Raw genomic sequence first — 15994 nt, 5'->3', positions numbered from 1 at the left:
ACAACTATTTTAGAAACTTGAGGGTTATGACCCAAGATGTGTTTCAAGAGTACAACTATTTTAGAAACTTGAGGGTTATGACCCAAGATGTGTTTCAAGAGTACAACTATTTTAGAAACTTGAGGGTTATGACCCAAGATGTGTTTCAAGAGTACAACTATTTTAGAAACTTGAGGGTTATGATCAAGAATGTGTGTGTCCAGAGTACAACTATTTCACAAACTTGAGGGTTATGATCAAGAATGTGTGTGTCCAGAGTACAACTATTGTATGGTGCCTGCAAAGATATCTTATCCCTATTCAGGAGTGCTAGCGCGTAGCGCTCACTACTGGAAGTTCTAGAGTTACGAGTAACGAAGTGTGTGAGTTATTTGTTGGCCTGTGTTATGTATGAGGTGCAGAGGGTGTGTGTTTGAGGAATGCATGCCAGCGGCTCAGGTGTAGGCGAGGCAGGGAAGAAAAAGAAGATATAGTGACCTACGCTACGGAGGGGACCTAAACAGCCGCTGGAGAGCTGGTTTACTTCACCGCCGTCATCAGCCTCCACCTAGGAGAGAGAGAGAGAGAGAGAGAGAGAGAGAGAGAGAGAGAGAGAGAGAGAGAGAGAGAGAGAGAGAGACCAACGTGCGAATAGTTACTATACAAGAATTTTCCAAGAGGCATGGCCAACACACAACGCTCACCCCGCAGAGAGAGAGAGAGAGAGAGAGAGAGAGAGAGAGAGAGAGAGAGAGAGAGAGAGAGAGAGAGGAGGTAAATAACAACCACAAATTTTTCTCCGGGTCTCATTATTCCCCCCAGAATTTATGAGGGCGACTGCAGGGGGGAGGCCTGGCGGGCGAGGCGCTGCGCTCGGAAGCAGCAACAACATCTCCTAATTGCGTATTAAATTTCTTACCTTTTAAAAACAAACTCTAATTTCCAAGTTAGCTAATTCACAAAGCAATCAAGTATTCCCCCCCTCCACTCCCCGAGCGCGGGATTTTACCGCTGCCGACCGGAGATAAATTAGAGAAAGGCCGAGAAACTGTGTTACGTGGAAAATGAATGGTTCTGAGGACTGATGTATGGGATGAGATGCAAGAAACACAGCCACCAGGGAACGTGCCCGGCAAACCACATCAGCTGTTGAGAGACAAATCCCAGAGCCAAGAAGAATACAGTATCAAATGTGGAAATTAAGGAGGCAAAACTAAACACAGTATCGCACAGAAAGATGCATCGTGCAACATTACACAGAAACGAAATTTTGTGTCCGAAAATGGTTTTGACTGCTTGTGATTAATCCAGCTCATCTGAAGGATTCTCTTAAAGATGGAACCTGTAGTGGCTAAACCACTTCAGAATATATGTAGAATTCAGTATCATCTGTTAACTCTTTCTGACCAAACTGCTGAAGTTCATGTACTGTGATATCTTGAACTCTCACGTCAGTTTGTGAAGTATGATCAGTGGCTGTCGTAAGGAGCGAGTGACAGGATGAAAACAATAAAACTTTTCAAAATCCATTCAGTCCGTTAAAACGGTTAAAACGGTTATAACGGTTATAACGGTTAAAACGGTTATAACGGTTAAAACAGTAATAACGGTTACGTTTTCTGAATGGATGAATTGTATCCCGTTCATATACAGTGTATATCAGTGCAAAGATATCTAAAATCGTGTGAGGCTGATGAGACGCATAGAATCTGTAAACAAAGTTTTGTATATGGAAAGTACTGTGAAACCCTCGTTTTCTTTCTACATATTTTCAAGACACTTGGGTGTAGGCCAAGAGCTCAAAACACTTGGGTGTAGGTCAAGGGCTCTAAGGATTGACGCTGTGTAGGCCAGCCAGAGAGCGAAACGTATTATCCCCTTCGCATAAACCAGAGGTCTGGTTTTACCCTTCTCGTCTTCTGGACTATACCAATGGACTTTTGAAGCGTATGAGTGTGTGGATAAGAATGTAGCGTGATGTATCACAGATCTAGACTACCACTGGTACAGACGCGTTTCAATCAATTTTTATTCAACTTCTTCCTAAGTTACAAGTATCATAACATGATACAGTAAAGCAGTTTTCATTTCCCTTTACTAGGTCTGTGTCCGAGCAATACCTCTAAAACATCATAATCGAAGAGCCTTTACGAGCCATCTAATGCCTCCAAGACGCTCTTCAAATTCCTAACGAGCCAGTTATACCCTCTGACACATCACCCTCAGCTACAGCAAAGTTGTTCGTGATAACGAGAGAAGTTACGGTCAGTTAACTTAGGCTGACTGATCATTATTCTTGACACCAGCAACGACACAAAGTTAGCGCACGCCACTCCAGCGCTGATCACTGGAAGATAAACTCTTATTTGACCCAATGAGGAAATGACTGAATATTGTCCGTTGCCCTTAGAAGCATGGGGTCGGGGCAAGAGGAACTGATTAGATGGAAGTATTTCCCTGTCACTCTGTGATGCCCTCCAAGTTGTATGTGTCTCCCGGAATGATCCACACGTATACATGCATATATATATATATATATATATATATATATATATATATATATATATATATATATATATATATATATATATATATATATATATATATCAACGACAGTCAATAACGAATATATTAATACGAAAGTACGAATGGTACGTTCAGGGTACTTAGGCTGTGACGATCGTTTGAAATGTTTTCGAAATATACATTAATACTGTTTTTAGATGTGCGTGATTTTATACAAGAGTTTATCCTTTTTTCCTTTCTTTAGAATAGATATGATAATTTCAGTACCATGAAATATCAGCGAACTGTAATATCATGTATTGTAAGTCGACTTAACCTGGATACATTTTGTTGCCAGTTTGCTCAGGTTTACTGTATTCATTGCTGGCTACAGTTGCAATCCCTCTGGTCATACCAACTGTGTTAAAGAAGAAGAATATTAAGATGGAGAAGCTAATGCATCCTATGAGGCAAAAAGGAAGATAAAGTAAGAAAAACCAATCAAAAACGGAGGTGAAATAGGTGGAAAAAAGTGAAGTAGCCGAAACAGAATAAATGATATAGTCCAAAAATACCATCTTTATTCTCCTCTATATCTTTTTCTCGACGTCTTGACCTGTGATTTCAAAGCGCTGGTCTCGGTTCTTTCTCCTTGTCGAACACTGTCATTATCTGAATAAGAGGATCATTTACGATCAAGACTCGCTGAGCTGTCCACGTGAGACATTATACCACCTAGATGTACAGAGAAGACTTTCACTTGTATCCTCTTTTCTCCTTTTTAATATTTACAGATTATGGCTTTGAGGACGATTCCTCCATGGAAAATGTTCTTCACTTGTTTCGCTAATAGGCCTTGCAAGCCAAAGGTCTTTTAGAATTCTTTTCGTTTTAGATGATGAATGATGATGTAAAATAAGAGTAGCAATACTCTTTAATTAATCAGAGTAATATGAGGTGTCGAAAATGAATTTGCTTGTTCACAGAGTGAACACAGACAACCATATTTGCATTTAATAACACACAACCCAGACACAAGCACATATACTTACAAACAGACACTCACACCTACACAAAGCATTAGACAGTTATTAAAGAGCAGGGAACGAGTATAGCAGGAAAACTAAGGAGGAACAGAGACACTTTGAAAGACAAAAGATACTGTGGACAGGGCAAGAGACACCCTAAAGTTTCACCCAGAAGTGAATTGTATTAAGTGAAGGACAGCTGATGTGGACGGCAGCTTGAAAATAGGAGGGACGGTTTGAGAGAAAGAGGGAGACTTCAAGAAATGGAGTCCCACGAGTGAAGAATTCCCTCCCCACACCGTACAAACAGGTAACTCCACACACACACACACACACACATATATAGGAGTACATACATGGTGCATATATACCAGGGTAAGAGACTTGCCCCCCCACACACATACATACACATACCAGCCTATGCCAAGTACCTAACCATCACTTCCCCATCAACAACATGGCTCCTGATTCGATTTTTCCAAAGTTTCTTGTTCAAGCTTGTTAGTTTTTCACTCTTTCCCCTTTACCCTTACACCTATATCCATTATCCTTACACCCTCCCTCCCTTCCTCTTACCTGTACAGTCTCACACTTTGGCCTCTTCCCAGAGTAGCTCATTTCGACTCCATTTCCGGCGTCTTTAGTCAAGTTTCGAAGCCTCCATCAACGTTGCTAGGCTTCGAAAAGCAAGGAGACCCTTGTTCCCTATAGCTCTGTGAGGTAACGAGACGTCACGAGTGACAGGCTGAGCAATGTGCCATTAGCCTACGCCACCGGGTAGGACGTGTTAGAGAGAGAGAGAGAGAGAGAGAGAGAGAGAGAGAGAGAGAGAGAGAGGACTAGCAATGACCGTGGAAGTCAACTCTCCAGGAAACACCTTCACTATCGTCTCAAATCGGATTATAGTAACTACAACCAGGAGGAGACGAAGAGCCTTGGTTGATGTGTTGACGTGTATGGTTTGTTCATACCTCGAGGCTCCGCTTGTAACATATGTTCGTTCTTGCAGACCATCTCCTCACACTTTCACCCGTTACCAACCATAGGAAAGATGGCTCCACACTGTGACGTCGACAATCAAAGCTGTCGGCTGAATTAAGTCTCAGGAATCAATACCTCTTTAAGAAACTCTGTGGACGCCACATCTCCAGATAGCATTACGACCTCCTCCCACTCCCCGTTCAAAAATTCCCGGCGGCGTCATCACGACTGTCAGGGCGATGTGTTGATTGCTTTATCTTGGTGAGTGGTCATTTACTCACGAGGTATCATAGAGAGGACCTGACACGCAGCCCAAGAAGTCGTGGGTGCGATACTTCGAGAATATGAGATCGACGTGGTTTATGGAGACGTAATAGACTGACTCAAGGACTTCTTTATGCTCGTGGGCCTTCTTGTTGTAGGTTTGTAGTCCACGTTACAGCGTGAGGGATTATTTCAATGCCTGGTAATGCGTGACGTGGGTGACACCGTTACGAACATACACACATCGACATGTCCCCCAGCTGATCCCCAAGATGAGATGTTCAAGATGTCTTCTCACAAATTGACAATCTTATTTTTTTCCCCCATTTTTTTGGAGGCCATATTAAATAAAACCTATTGTAATTTTCACAATTATTATTGGAGCTTTTCGAATATATCATTTTGAAAATATATATTTTCGTGATAGATGAATTTCACGTATTGTTTGCCATATATATGTTCTTTTTTTCATATCGCACATTTTATTAATATATTTTCATAAGCGAATGAATTGGTTTTTGCAAATTTCCTAACTATAATTTGCATATGGCAATTACATAAGTACAGTGGTTATTAATGGGGTTTTAGTACGTATATTTACATACGTCCACAAACACATTTATGCACGGTCATTCGCAGTGCAGAGTTTAGAGTTGATGACCATTGGTCAGCACGAGGCAGGTCCCACATGGGCTCGAATCGTGGACGCGGTAATCAGCCCACACAGGTGCTTATCATCCTCACGGGGCTAGTCGAGAAATAAGTATCTGGCTTAGGTTGTGGTGTGTGTGTGTGTGTGTGTGTGTGTGTGTGTGTGTACATACATTCATGAGTAAAGATATGATACACTTATGCAGTGTCAAGTGACGGGGCACGAGTTTAAAATATCTGTAAAGCACAAAAAGGTTCGTTTAAAGAAACGACACAGAATACAGTAGCTTCAGTCGGTAAGATGGCTGTGGGAGAAGGAGGCTAATGGAACGAGTCGCAGGTGTTGGAGTTTTGACAAAAGGAAACGATCAAGTTCAACCAAGTGGTCGTAGTACCGATGCTTCGTAGGCTGACTCAAAACAATACGTCTTGAGACAAAAATAGGATCTTTTCGGGAGAACAATACGTTTAAACTAGTTTTCTTCGTTGGAGAATGAAGCACCATAAAGATACACTTTTATACCAGACAATGAACTGTTTGCATAATAACCATTGTCTCATATAATGAAACACCTAATAACAAAGTTCCCCCTCAATAAAAAAAAAAAAGAATAGTAATGAACTGTTTGAAGTCGAAGCCGCTTTGACAAATAATGAAACAGTTCACACGGAGACTAATGGAGTAGGTATTTCGCTTTCCTGTTAAAAAAAAGCCTTACAACCGCTTCAGATGACTCTGTTTAATCCTGACTGAAGCTGCTTTGATATATTGTCATTCATCTGTGCTCTCATTATTCGAAGGTGGAGTTTCTTATGTTGTTTTGATTAGTGAAATGTACAAGAAGAGACCACAAGGGCATTTTTCATATGACGTTTACCAATTCACAAACTGCAGTATAAATCTTCAACTAACGTCATGAGTATGATGCCCAAAATGGCCTTTACAAGGAATTATTATCACAGATATCTTAATTTTACCAGTGGTAATCATACCAGTGTGATTATCGTATGTTAGTGACTGTAATTATATGATAATTGCAGCTGAGGCGTATGTCAGTTTCCTCTTCACGGAAGGTGTCTGCTACTGCTTGTGGGACGCCACTGTGGAACTGATGTGTCCTCGAGCGAGAGCAGTGGATAGACACTTACATCTTGTGGTGTATTCGACATAGCAAGCTATTCATGGCCCGTCTCGCGTCCTGGACACATTCACACTTGCTGGAGCTGTCTTAAGGAAGCCTCCCTGATGTGAGGTTGGGAGAAGTTTATCAGATTGCTGTGGAGGGGCAGAGGACGCGGTTATAACGGGGTAGAGGACGCGGGTTTGAAGGGGCAAAGGAAGCGGTTGTGAAGGGGCAGAGGACGCGGTTATGACGGGGCAGAGGACGCAGTTGTGGCAGGGCAGAGGACGAGGTTGTGAAGGGGCAGAGGACGCGGGTGTGACGGGGCAGAGGAAGTGGTTGTGACGGGGCAGAGGACGCGGTTGTGATGGGGCAGAGGACGCGGTTGTGACGGGACAGAGGACGAGGTTGTGACGGGGCAGAGGACGTGGTTGTGACGGGGCAGAGGACGCGGTTATGACGGGGCAGAGGAAACGGTTGTGACGGGGCAGAGGACGAGGTTGTGAAGGGGCAGAGGACGCGGTTGTGACGGGGCAGAGGACGCAGTTGTGGCAGGGCAGAGGACGAGGTTGTGAAGGGGCAGAGGACGCGGGTGTGACGGGGCAGAGGAAGTGGTTGTGACGGGGTAGAGGACGCGGTTGTGACGGGGCAGAGGAAGTGGTTGTGACGGGACAGAGGACGCGGTTGTGACGGGGCAGAGGACGCGGGTGTGAAGGGGCAGAGAACGTAGTTGTGACGGGGTAGAGGACGCGGTTGTGAAGGTTCAGAGGGAGAAGCTGTGAGGTGGCAGAAGACCTGGTAACTAGAGTAACAGGAGAGAGGGAGCGATCAAGGCGGTATCGATACCGGGCAAGTCGTACAGCCAGTTCTCTGGTCCTGTGGCTCCTATGTTCGCTGTGGCTGAGTTCTCTCTCTCTCTCTCTCTCTCTCTCTCTCTCTCTCTCTCTCTCTCTCTCTCTCTCTCTCTCTCTCTCTCTCTCTCTCTGGCTGTAAACAAAATGTAGACTCGTTTAGCGTCTCCCACTCTGGCCGATTAATCTGCCCTTTGAGCCGATACCATCAAGGAAATACGTCTCTTTCCATTTTCTGTGGATTTACGCAAGGTTCTGTGATTATTTCTAGATTACGCGGAGGGATAGAATCTTACGCACTTGGGAGCTCCCATATTCTGACATCTTTTTCCAAACGTATGTTCTTTTCACATTCTCTATCATCTCCATATTCACAGCTTCACTTTGCTCGTCCCCGCTTGTCCCCAACCTCTTACTGTAAAGGTATTGCTTCGCTTTCTGTCTTACTCACTTACCTTCCCGAATTGCTCTTCAGTAAGTGTTGTATATCAACAACGTTATATCTCTTGAGATGCTTAAAGGTATGAATTTTTGTCTCTCAATTGTCTCCTTTTCCTTCCACCGCAGACAAATCTATGACTGATAACCTCTCCCTCTGGCTTAAGCCCCTCTCTTATAAGTCAAAATGCTTACCTAAGTAGAGAGATGAATTGGCGTTTCATAATTCAAGCCTACTCTCAACCATGACTATTTCTCTCAGCACATCTTTCTCCACGGAATCAAAGTCAGTTTTGTATCGAGGGCTACATTCATATAGTACGAGTTTATGTGTTCTTGGAATTATCCCTTAACACCTGAAGAAGGCGTTGAAGATCTTCTGGTCGGTGCATGTAACAGCTATGTGTTGACCTCCTTAATGACCCTGGCAGGTGACAGGACTAAGACCCACACAACCTTAACCAAACACGAGACAGTTTTGACAACTGCTCATGCATAGTTTACTCTTAGTGACAAGTCTGACGTGTCCTGCTGTTGAGACATTCGGCGATTTGCCAACCACGGCGTACGTCACTCCTTTCAGGAGATTCCTTTTACTGTGTTCTTCCATCATTCCTAATCTTTTACTGTGTTCTTCCATCATTCCTAATCTTTTACTGTGTTCTTCCATCATTCCTAATCTTTTACTGTGTTCTTCCATCATTCCTAATCTTTTACTGTGTTCTTCCATCATTCCTAATCTTTTACTGTGTTCTTCCATCATTCCTAATCTTTTACTGTGTTCTTCCATCATTCCTAATCTTTTACTGTGTTCTTCCATCATTCCTAATCTTTTACTGTGTTCTTCCATCATTCCTAATCTTTCTGTGGGTATGATAACTGGGGGACGCATCTCATGATCGTTGTTATAGTCTTCATACACCGTAGCCATTCTCTTGAGTTACGCTGATGTCTGCTACAGGTTCTTCACACTATCATGTCAGCACTAACTGCTTTGTTCCGTCGGAATTGACGGCCAGCCACTTACAGGGGAGAGGCTCTTGGACATCCCATCATTTTTAAAGAGGGGAAGGGATATCTAATTCCTGATTCTCGAGAAATGCCCCAAAGAAGTTTCAAACGCTACTATAGTTTCGGCTCAATTTCTAATTTTCTTTCCTCATTTCAAATTGAAAATATTGTTATAGTTTAACGCAAGAAAAAAAGATTAGTTTGATATCTTCTGGGTATCAAAAATTGATACAGAACAATATGAAACGTGTAACTAATTATCATTAATAAATGAAATATCACAGTTTTACACAAGTATTTTGCTGTTTATACAAAAACTAAATAATTTCTTTTTATCAAGTAACCACGTTAAAGCATATTAAGATTTTTACTTCGAATCTAAAATATAATTTGACGATTTTACAGAAAACCATTTTTCTTTTCTTCTTCTCGTCAACAGTGCTGACAATACTAATATGTAGAGGCCATAGCACACCAAAAAAAAAAGAAAAAAAAAACTCGGTGATAACCCGCACACAACGGGATTTTTAATTTGACAAATACAGAAAACTTCTCCATTGCATAAGGGACTCTGGGAAAAAAATCGACTGGATTTCTTCTTTCACAGTACCAAAGAATTCTATTGTCAAATGGTCAGAGTCTGAAAACTTCTGAATTTTATGTCGTATGAATACGTTAACACATGAGTTTTATTTTGTTTTGTTTTCACTCGCGCACACAAACTTTCCGTTGAGGAAATGCTCACTTCACAGTGTGTGTGCGTTATTAAGTTTAATGTGTGTCGCTAATTGCGTAAAGTCCGCATGCGTGTACGCATACGTGTTGCTCTACGTTTCTTAATGCGTTTCTTAGTGCGTTGATGCACTGGGTTCTTGTTTCCTCTCATGATACAATGACGTGTTTGTACAGTGCAGGGAGGGAGTTCTACACACACACACACACACACACACACACACACACACACACACACACACAAACCATTTTGGTGTGCATTTAGATATATATCTTTAATTACTTGTTCGCACTGCACGTTCAGTAAGTATTCTGATTTTCGTTGAGAGCCCTATCCCTCGTAGGTTCTCTACCATCATAGAATTTCTTTATATTTCTGTATTCAACCTGCATTTAGGATGTCCTCATGCAGTTTATTCCATTCGTCCTCTGCTCCTCTACGATATATGTAACACATTACATCTTATCTAAGAACTTTCTTGCTTAATTTCATGTTCTGTTCTCTGGTCTTTCTATCATTACTCTTTTGAAGAACTCTTTACCGTCTATACAGTCGATCTGTTTTAAAGATTTGAAGGCTATAAGTAGGTCAATCCTTCCTCTTTTATCTTCCAAGTCGGTTTAAATCTAAAGCCTCTAGGCTTTCCTTGTAACTCAGTTCTCCTAATTCTGGTAGCATCTCAGTTGCTCTCCTCTGAAACTTCGCTATGACCTCGGGCAAGATACAAAATGAATACCCAGTTCTCTTTCATAGCCTTTCCATTTTCAGAGTTCCTTTATCTGAACATGGGCGTTTCCAAAAGACATTCTTCACTACTCTGTGTCATCATGCTAGTTATATACAGTCCTCTCTTCACTTGTTACGTTAACAAAGACTCATTTAACGTCTTACCGATTTCATCCAGGAAAGCTTCGTCGACTTAGAAAATGGTCGGCATAGAAAATGTCTAATTACTAATTCTGCTTATTACCCTGACTGAGCCCCGGCTGAAAATGTTCTAATTAGACGCTCCTCGCAATGTCTTACATCGAGGTGGTATTTATGGATAATTGGCCATAAAGGCTTATATCGCATGTACGGCTCTTGGGATAGATCGTAGCAGCTTCTGGACAGCGATATGTCTTTCCCCATGCAAGGTCTCAATTACCCGTTGAGAATGATATGCAAAGTCAATTACTCGTTTCGGTGCCACAGGTAATGTGTCTGTGGGATATTAAGATTCTGTGTTGGTCTGGGTGTGGAGTTCGAGCGTCGCGTTGGCAACGAATGATATTATTCGTAGTTCGTGACTATCGTTAGTGACAACCACGGTAGGTTGTTCAGTTTTGATGTTCTGAGAGTGTGAGAGTTGGCGATGTTTTGAACTGTCTTGTTACGGTAGTTTGGTGCTGTAGTTCCTGTTATGGTAATGCGGTAGTTGAAGAATGACTGGGTAATGGAGAAAGACGTCGATAGAGGATGGTTGGAGGAAGAAGAAACTGTACGATAATATATATCAATAGCGAGAGCAGTGAGGGTGTATGTTATTGTGGTTCTGTTTATAAACAGAGGATATCTGTGACTGGCATGTGTGTATGGTGGCGTAATCACAAATGACATATTCATACCGTATATTTTGCAATTTCATAAAAATGTGATTACAGGAATGAAATTATGGGTGATATTCAATCATGGTAACGGATTTGTTCATTATATATATATATATATATATATATATATATATATATATATATATATATATATATATATATATATATATATATATATATATATTCCTATGGGTCCACGTATATGGCTGCCGTTGTAGCAATTGACATACGCGAAATGTTGCTCCCTCATCCGGGGACCTGTTGTTCCTTCTCTCGCCATTCAGTTTGAGCAACGCCGCCCCTTCACTGAGGCCCCGCGGGGAAAAAATGATACGCCACCGCAGACGGGAGGGCAAGGGAGTGGGGAGGAGGAGTATGGATGGATGGTTAGAGGCATAAGGGACGAGGGGAGAAATGGAAGAGAGAGATGTTGTTGGCCACAAAGGGGATCAAAGGGCACAGATGATATGATATCCCACGTAAACAGCTGTAAAGAGGGAGGGATGGACAGGACGGGAAAAAAGACACACACACACACACGCACACACACACACACACACACACACACACACACACACACACACACACACACACACACACAATTCAGTAGAACACATAAAATGAGAAGTCGAATTCTTGAGCCATGATGCAGACACACTGCCGCTGTTGAAGATTCTGTGACACCTAGAATACAGGAGTCGGAAGATGGATGTTGAGGTGGGGGAAGGGTACGTTCACTAGCAATTGAAGAGGGAAGGTTGAAGAAGAGAGAGAGATATGGTTGAGTTTCTGGTGCCAAAGGAGCAAAAGAGCTTCCGGATGTACTGTAGAGGAGATCTAGCCAACACAATAGCCACACAACAACTGATGGGTAAAAGATGAAAATAGATGAATACAGTAAGAAAGAGGATGAGAATTTTGAAAACAATATTGTGAACAAGGCGAAACCTAATCCATAATTTTTCCCCAGTCTTTCACCACAAATAATTTCTCGGCTAAAGAGAAGCAAATTCAGGGATTCAGAGAGAAACATAGCAGAGAGAAAAAGGGAAAGTTATGGGAGGAGCTTAATGATGAATTTGGAGATGATTTCCATAGAGGAAAGCACCATAGCCTCCCCGCCACCAGCGGTATGGGAAGGCTCGGTCTCTGGTCGAGGAGAGCTGTGAAACTGCTAGGAAAGACGTAAGTAGGTTACTGAAGGCCTCTTGACCCGTAGAAGGCTCGCTCTCCTGAAGGAGGCTTTGTACATGTGTCGTAAATGTGCGCAAGTGCGCTTTACAGGTTGCTTGAGGTAATACTCAGCATTTCCCTGGAGGAAGGTCTAGTGACGAGGAATTGAGGGAGGGTAAGTCTCCTGCGTGTATTCCTTTGCGATTATGAAGTAGTAGGGAGTAAGCCACGGGACTCTACGCGTGATAAAGGGCCTCGGGGTTGGATTTTGTGCCTAACCAGTCAACCAGTGCGCCACATCAGGAGTATTGCGAAAGAGGCAGTCTGCCTTCTGGCAAATATTAGATTCACATTGTAGTATCTGGATAACGATACGTCTGGCAAGCTATTCATCACAAAGATCAAAATTGGATAGTGCTTATCTCCTACATCACCTTTTTCACACCTTTCCTTATCATATCCTTATTTCCCTTTAGAATGCGTTTTCCCTCCATCCTCTCAACTCATAAAATACTTCTCAACACGACCTCACATTCTCACATTATATTCTCAACATACCATTACATTATATTTACATCCTTCCTCGTTCTCTGTCTCCTCACATCACGTCCTCTCTCTCTCTCTCTCTCTCTCTCTCTCTCTCTCTCTCTCTCTCTCTCTCTCTCTCTCTCTCTCTCTCTCTCTCTCTCTCTCTCTCTCTCGGGATGGTGGCTCGACTGACCTAGATAGCTTCGCGTTCGAGCGCCTCTCATTAACTGGCTTTAGTCTCTTCTGGCTCCCTATTTCTGGACCTCTTTCATGGCTCATTTAAGACGACTTTTATCGACCTTTATTCATCTGAATGACGTTACCTATTCTTAGGCGTACCCTATTTTCTTTCTCTTTATCTCTCCTTTTAGCTATGAAGGGTGTACGTTCAAACGTCCATGAATGACCTTTGTAAAGTGTCTGAGGTCCTTTGTTTTCCCAAAGGGCTTGACCCCAGGACGTCCCTTTTATCTACCTCAATCTCATCTGATTGTGGTCCTACTCTTTATCAGTTATATAATCAACATACAATTTACAACTTTTTTCGTATGCATTTCGGAATCGTTGAGGGAAAATGTTTCATTAGTCTGGAATACACATCTGGAAGATTTCAACAGTGACATACCTCTCTTCGTTGAACACCCATATATACTGAAGAAATATTCTCGTCTGGTAAGGGATGGGTTCCAGACCAGGAATATTCTTGCATTACAAGAGATAAGAAAAAAAAGAGTTGTGAAAACTGTCTTAGAATGATATGATGAATAGGAAAACAGGTTTGATTCGCTGGTTCACTTAAAAGAGAAGACTAATCTTCCATATTCTTATGATAATCTTCCAGTATTCACATTCCATGTCTCTCCGGCTGACTCAGTGAATATAATGTTACGCGTTAATTGTCGTAGTAAGATTCTGGTACGCATATGGTTGGGTTTCTAATTCAATGTCGTTGTTTTCTACTGAAAACGTATATTTCTGTACAAACAAGGAACGCTTAAACTCCCGCGACGCACTGACCCTCAGCGGCAAATGTCGAAGAAAATGGTCAGTACGTGAGCCGACGACTGATGACAGGAGGTCGATATATAGCCGGGCGATGAGACCTTTAGGCGACACTGATTGGCTCCGCTTTGGCGGTTTCTCGAATTGGGACGATGTTGTTAGGTGTAACAGGCTCTCCCCTCCACCACCCTCCTGTTAGGACACACTAATTGGCTCTATTGTGTCTCTCTCTTCTTCTTCTTCTTCTTCAGCATCAGTGTTGTCTTTTATCTGGAGGGAAGTTTACCCTGGTCGTCTTCAGAATTTGTCTTTATTTTCTTTTAGAAAACTCTAAGTGGCTCTGTCTCTCACTGGTTCTCTGTGAGAGATCTGAAGTTGAGGCCACTTTAATGAGTCTCGTTATCCTTAATGGGGAGCCTGCTCATTAACGCCTATGTCTATAGCGGTCAAGAGAAGTCGCACCTGCAAAAGTTTGCGTTAAAACAATTCAGGCTCACATATAAAGCATCCTACACGCGCACTTTATGTTCACTGGGAGCCTGCAAGCGCAGTGGTATGACCTTACAGATGTGTAGCAGAGATCAAAAACTCTTCCAGTTTCATCGTTACACTTAGGAAATAAATTGCAACACAAGAGAGACAAACTATACAGCCCTTACACCTCGTTGGACTGAGTATGGTAGGGGGAAGAGCAACTCGATGGACTGAGTATGGAAGGGGGAAGAGCAACTTGATGGACTGAGTATGGAAGGGGGAAGAGCAACTCGATGGACTGAGTATGGAAGGGGGAAGAGGAACTCGATGGACTGAGTATGGAAGGGGGAAGAGCAACTCGATGGACTGAGTATGGAAGGGGGAAGAGCAACTCGATGGACTGAGTATGGTAGGGGGAAGAGCAACTCGATGGACTGCGTATGGAAGGGGGAAGAGCAAATCGATGGACTGAGTATGGTAGGGGGAAGAGCAACTCGATGGACTGCGTATGGAAGGGGGAAGAGCAATTCGTTGGACTGAGTATGGAAGGGGAAAGAGTACAGCTTCATCTTACATGGATTTCGCATCCTCAACACATGAACGCTAAAGTCGAGCTCGCAAAACTCGCATGAGAGAGAGAGGGGCAAGTCAGGCAGGAAGCTTGAAGACATTTTGCATGTGAGAGAAGACAGAACTTCACCGGAGTAAAACATTTCTGGGAGGATGATCTTCTTGGCGATGAGAATCCGGATGGAACGCTCGTGCAAGAATAAATAATTCATCTTGTAAGAGCAACTCTTCCAAAAGCCTCGTATTATTATGACGCTCACGAAGGAGACAAACGCTCCCGATGGAGGACTGTGGACGTCCACGGGGGATGAGTGAATGGAGGCGAGTGGAAACAGCTGAGAGATGTTGAGTGACGGTGTTTTGTGAACAGCGTTGGTCGCCTATGGTTCATGACTGTGAGTGGTGTCCCTGTATTAGGGACATTAATGACGTCAGTTTGAGATATACAGACAACATATACAGAAAATATCATCTATAGAATGTGGAGCCAGAGTGGGGCTGAGAGTAATTATAAGAATTTTTGACATATATGGACACAAATTAAGAGAGTCTTCAAAAACAGTAAGATGTCTAAATGAGCACGGAAAAAAGGACACAGAAAGATGAACGTAAGATATAGAAATCAGCAAGAAAAAATGAAACAAATATGAACATAAGAGTAAAAAGAAAATACTGTGAAGAAATTCGTACGTGGGAAAACATGTCATCAAAGAGAATGATGAACTTCAGTGAAAATAGGCGGCAACCAGAGCACTTTACGAAGAAAACGAGTCTGAGGAACTGCATGTAAATAATCGAAAATTACAGGTAAGTTTTGGGGTACGTGTCAGGAGCAGCTCGGATGGCCTGACAAAGTTGTGAAGTGAGCTGTTAAAGTCTCAGTAAGTTGGTGTGTTCCCAGTCATCTGTTGCTCGTTATCGCGATCTGCTCCAGCCGGCCAGGGACTGACTGATAACAAGTCGTTGCTCTCCTAACTATCCAAGATATGATATTATACATGTTTATCAACGCCTGTGGAGCATCGTTCTTTTCCTTTCCTCTCTCTCTCTCTCTCTCTCTCTCTCTCTCTCTCTCTCTCTCTCTCTCTCTCTCTCT

At 42.6% G+C, this 15994-nt stretch overlaps 1 protein-coding gene across 1 annotated transcript in view; it reads left to right on the top strand.

Annotated features, from left to right (window-relative positions):
- The window catches only part of LOC139757833 (protein amalgam-like), a 61109-nt gene that overhangs the window by 31084 nt on the left and 14031 nt on the right, over positions 1-15994 (top strand). The window lies entirely within an intron of this gene.

This window comes from Panulirus ornatus, chromosome 28, assembly GCF_036320965.1.
Source record: "Panulirus ornatus isolate Po-2019 chromosome 28, ASM3632096v1, whole genome shotgun sequence".
NCBI lineage: Eukaryota > Metazoa > Arthropoda > Malacostraca > Decapoda > Palinuridae > Panulirus > Panulirus ornatus.
This window is presented reverse-complemented; position numbering and strand designations above follow the sequence as displayed.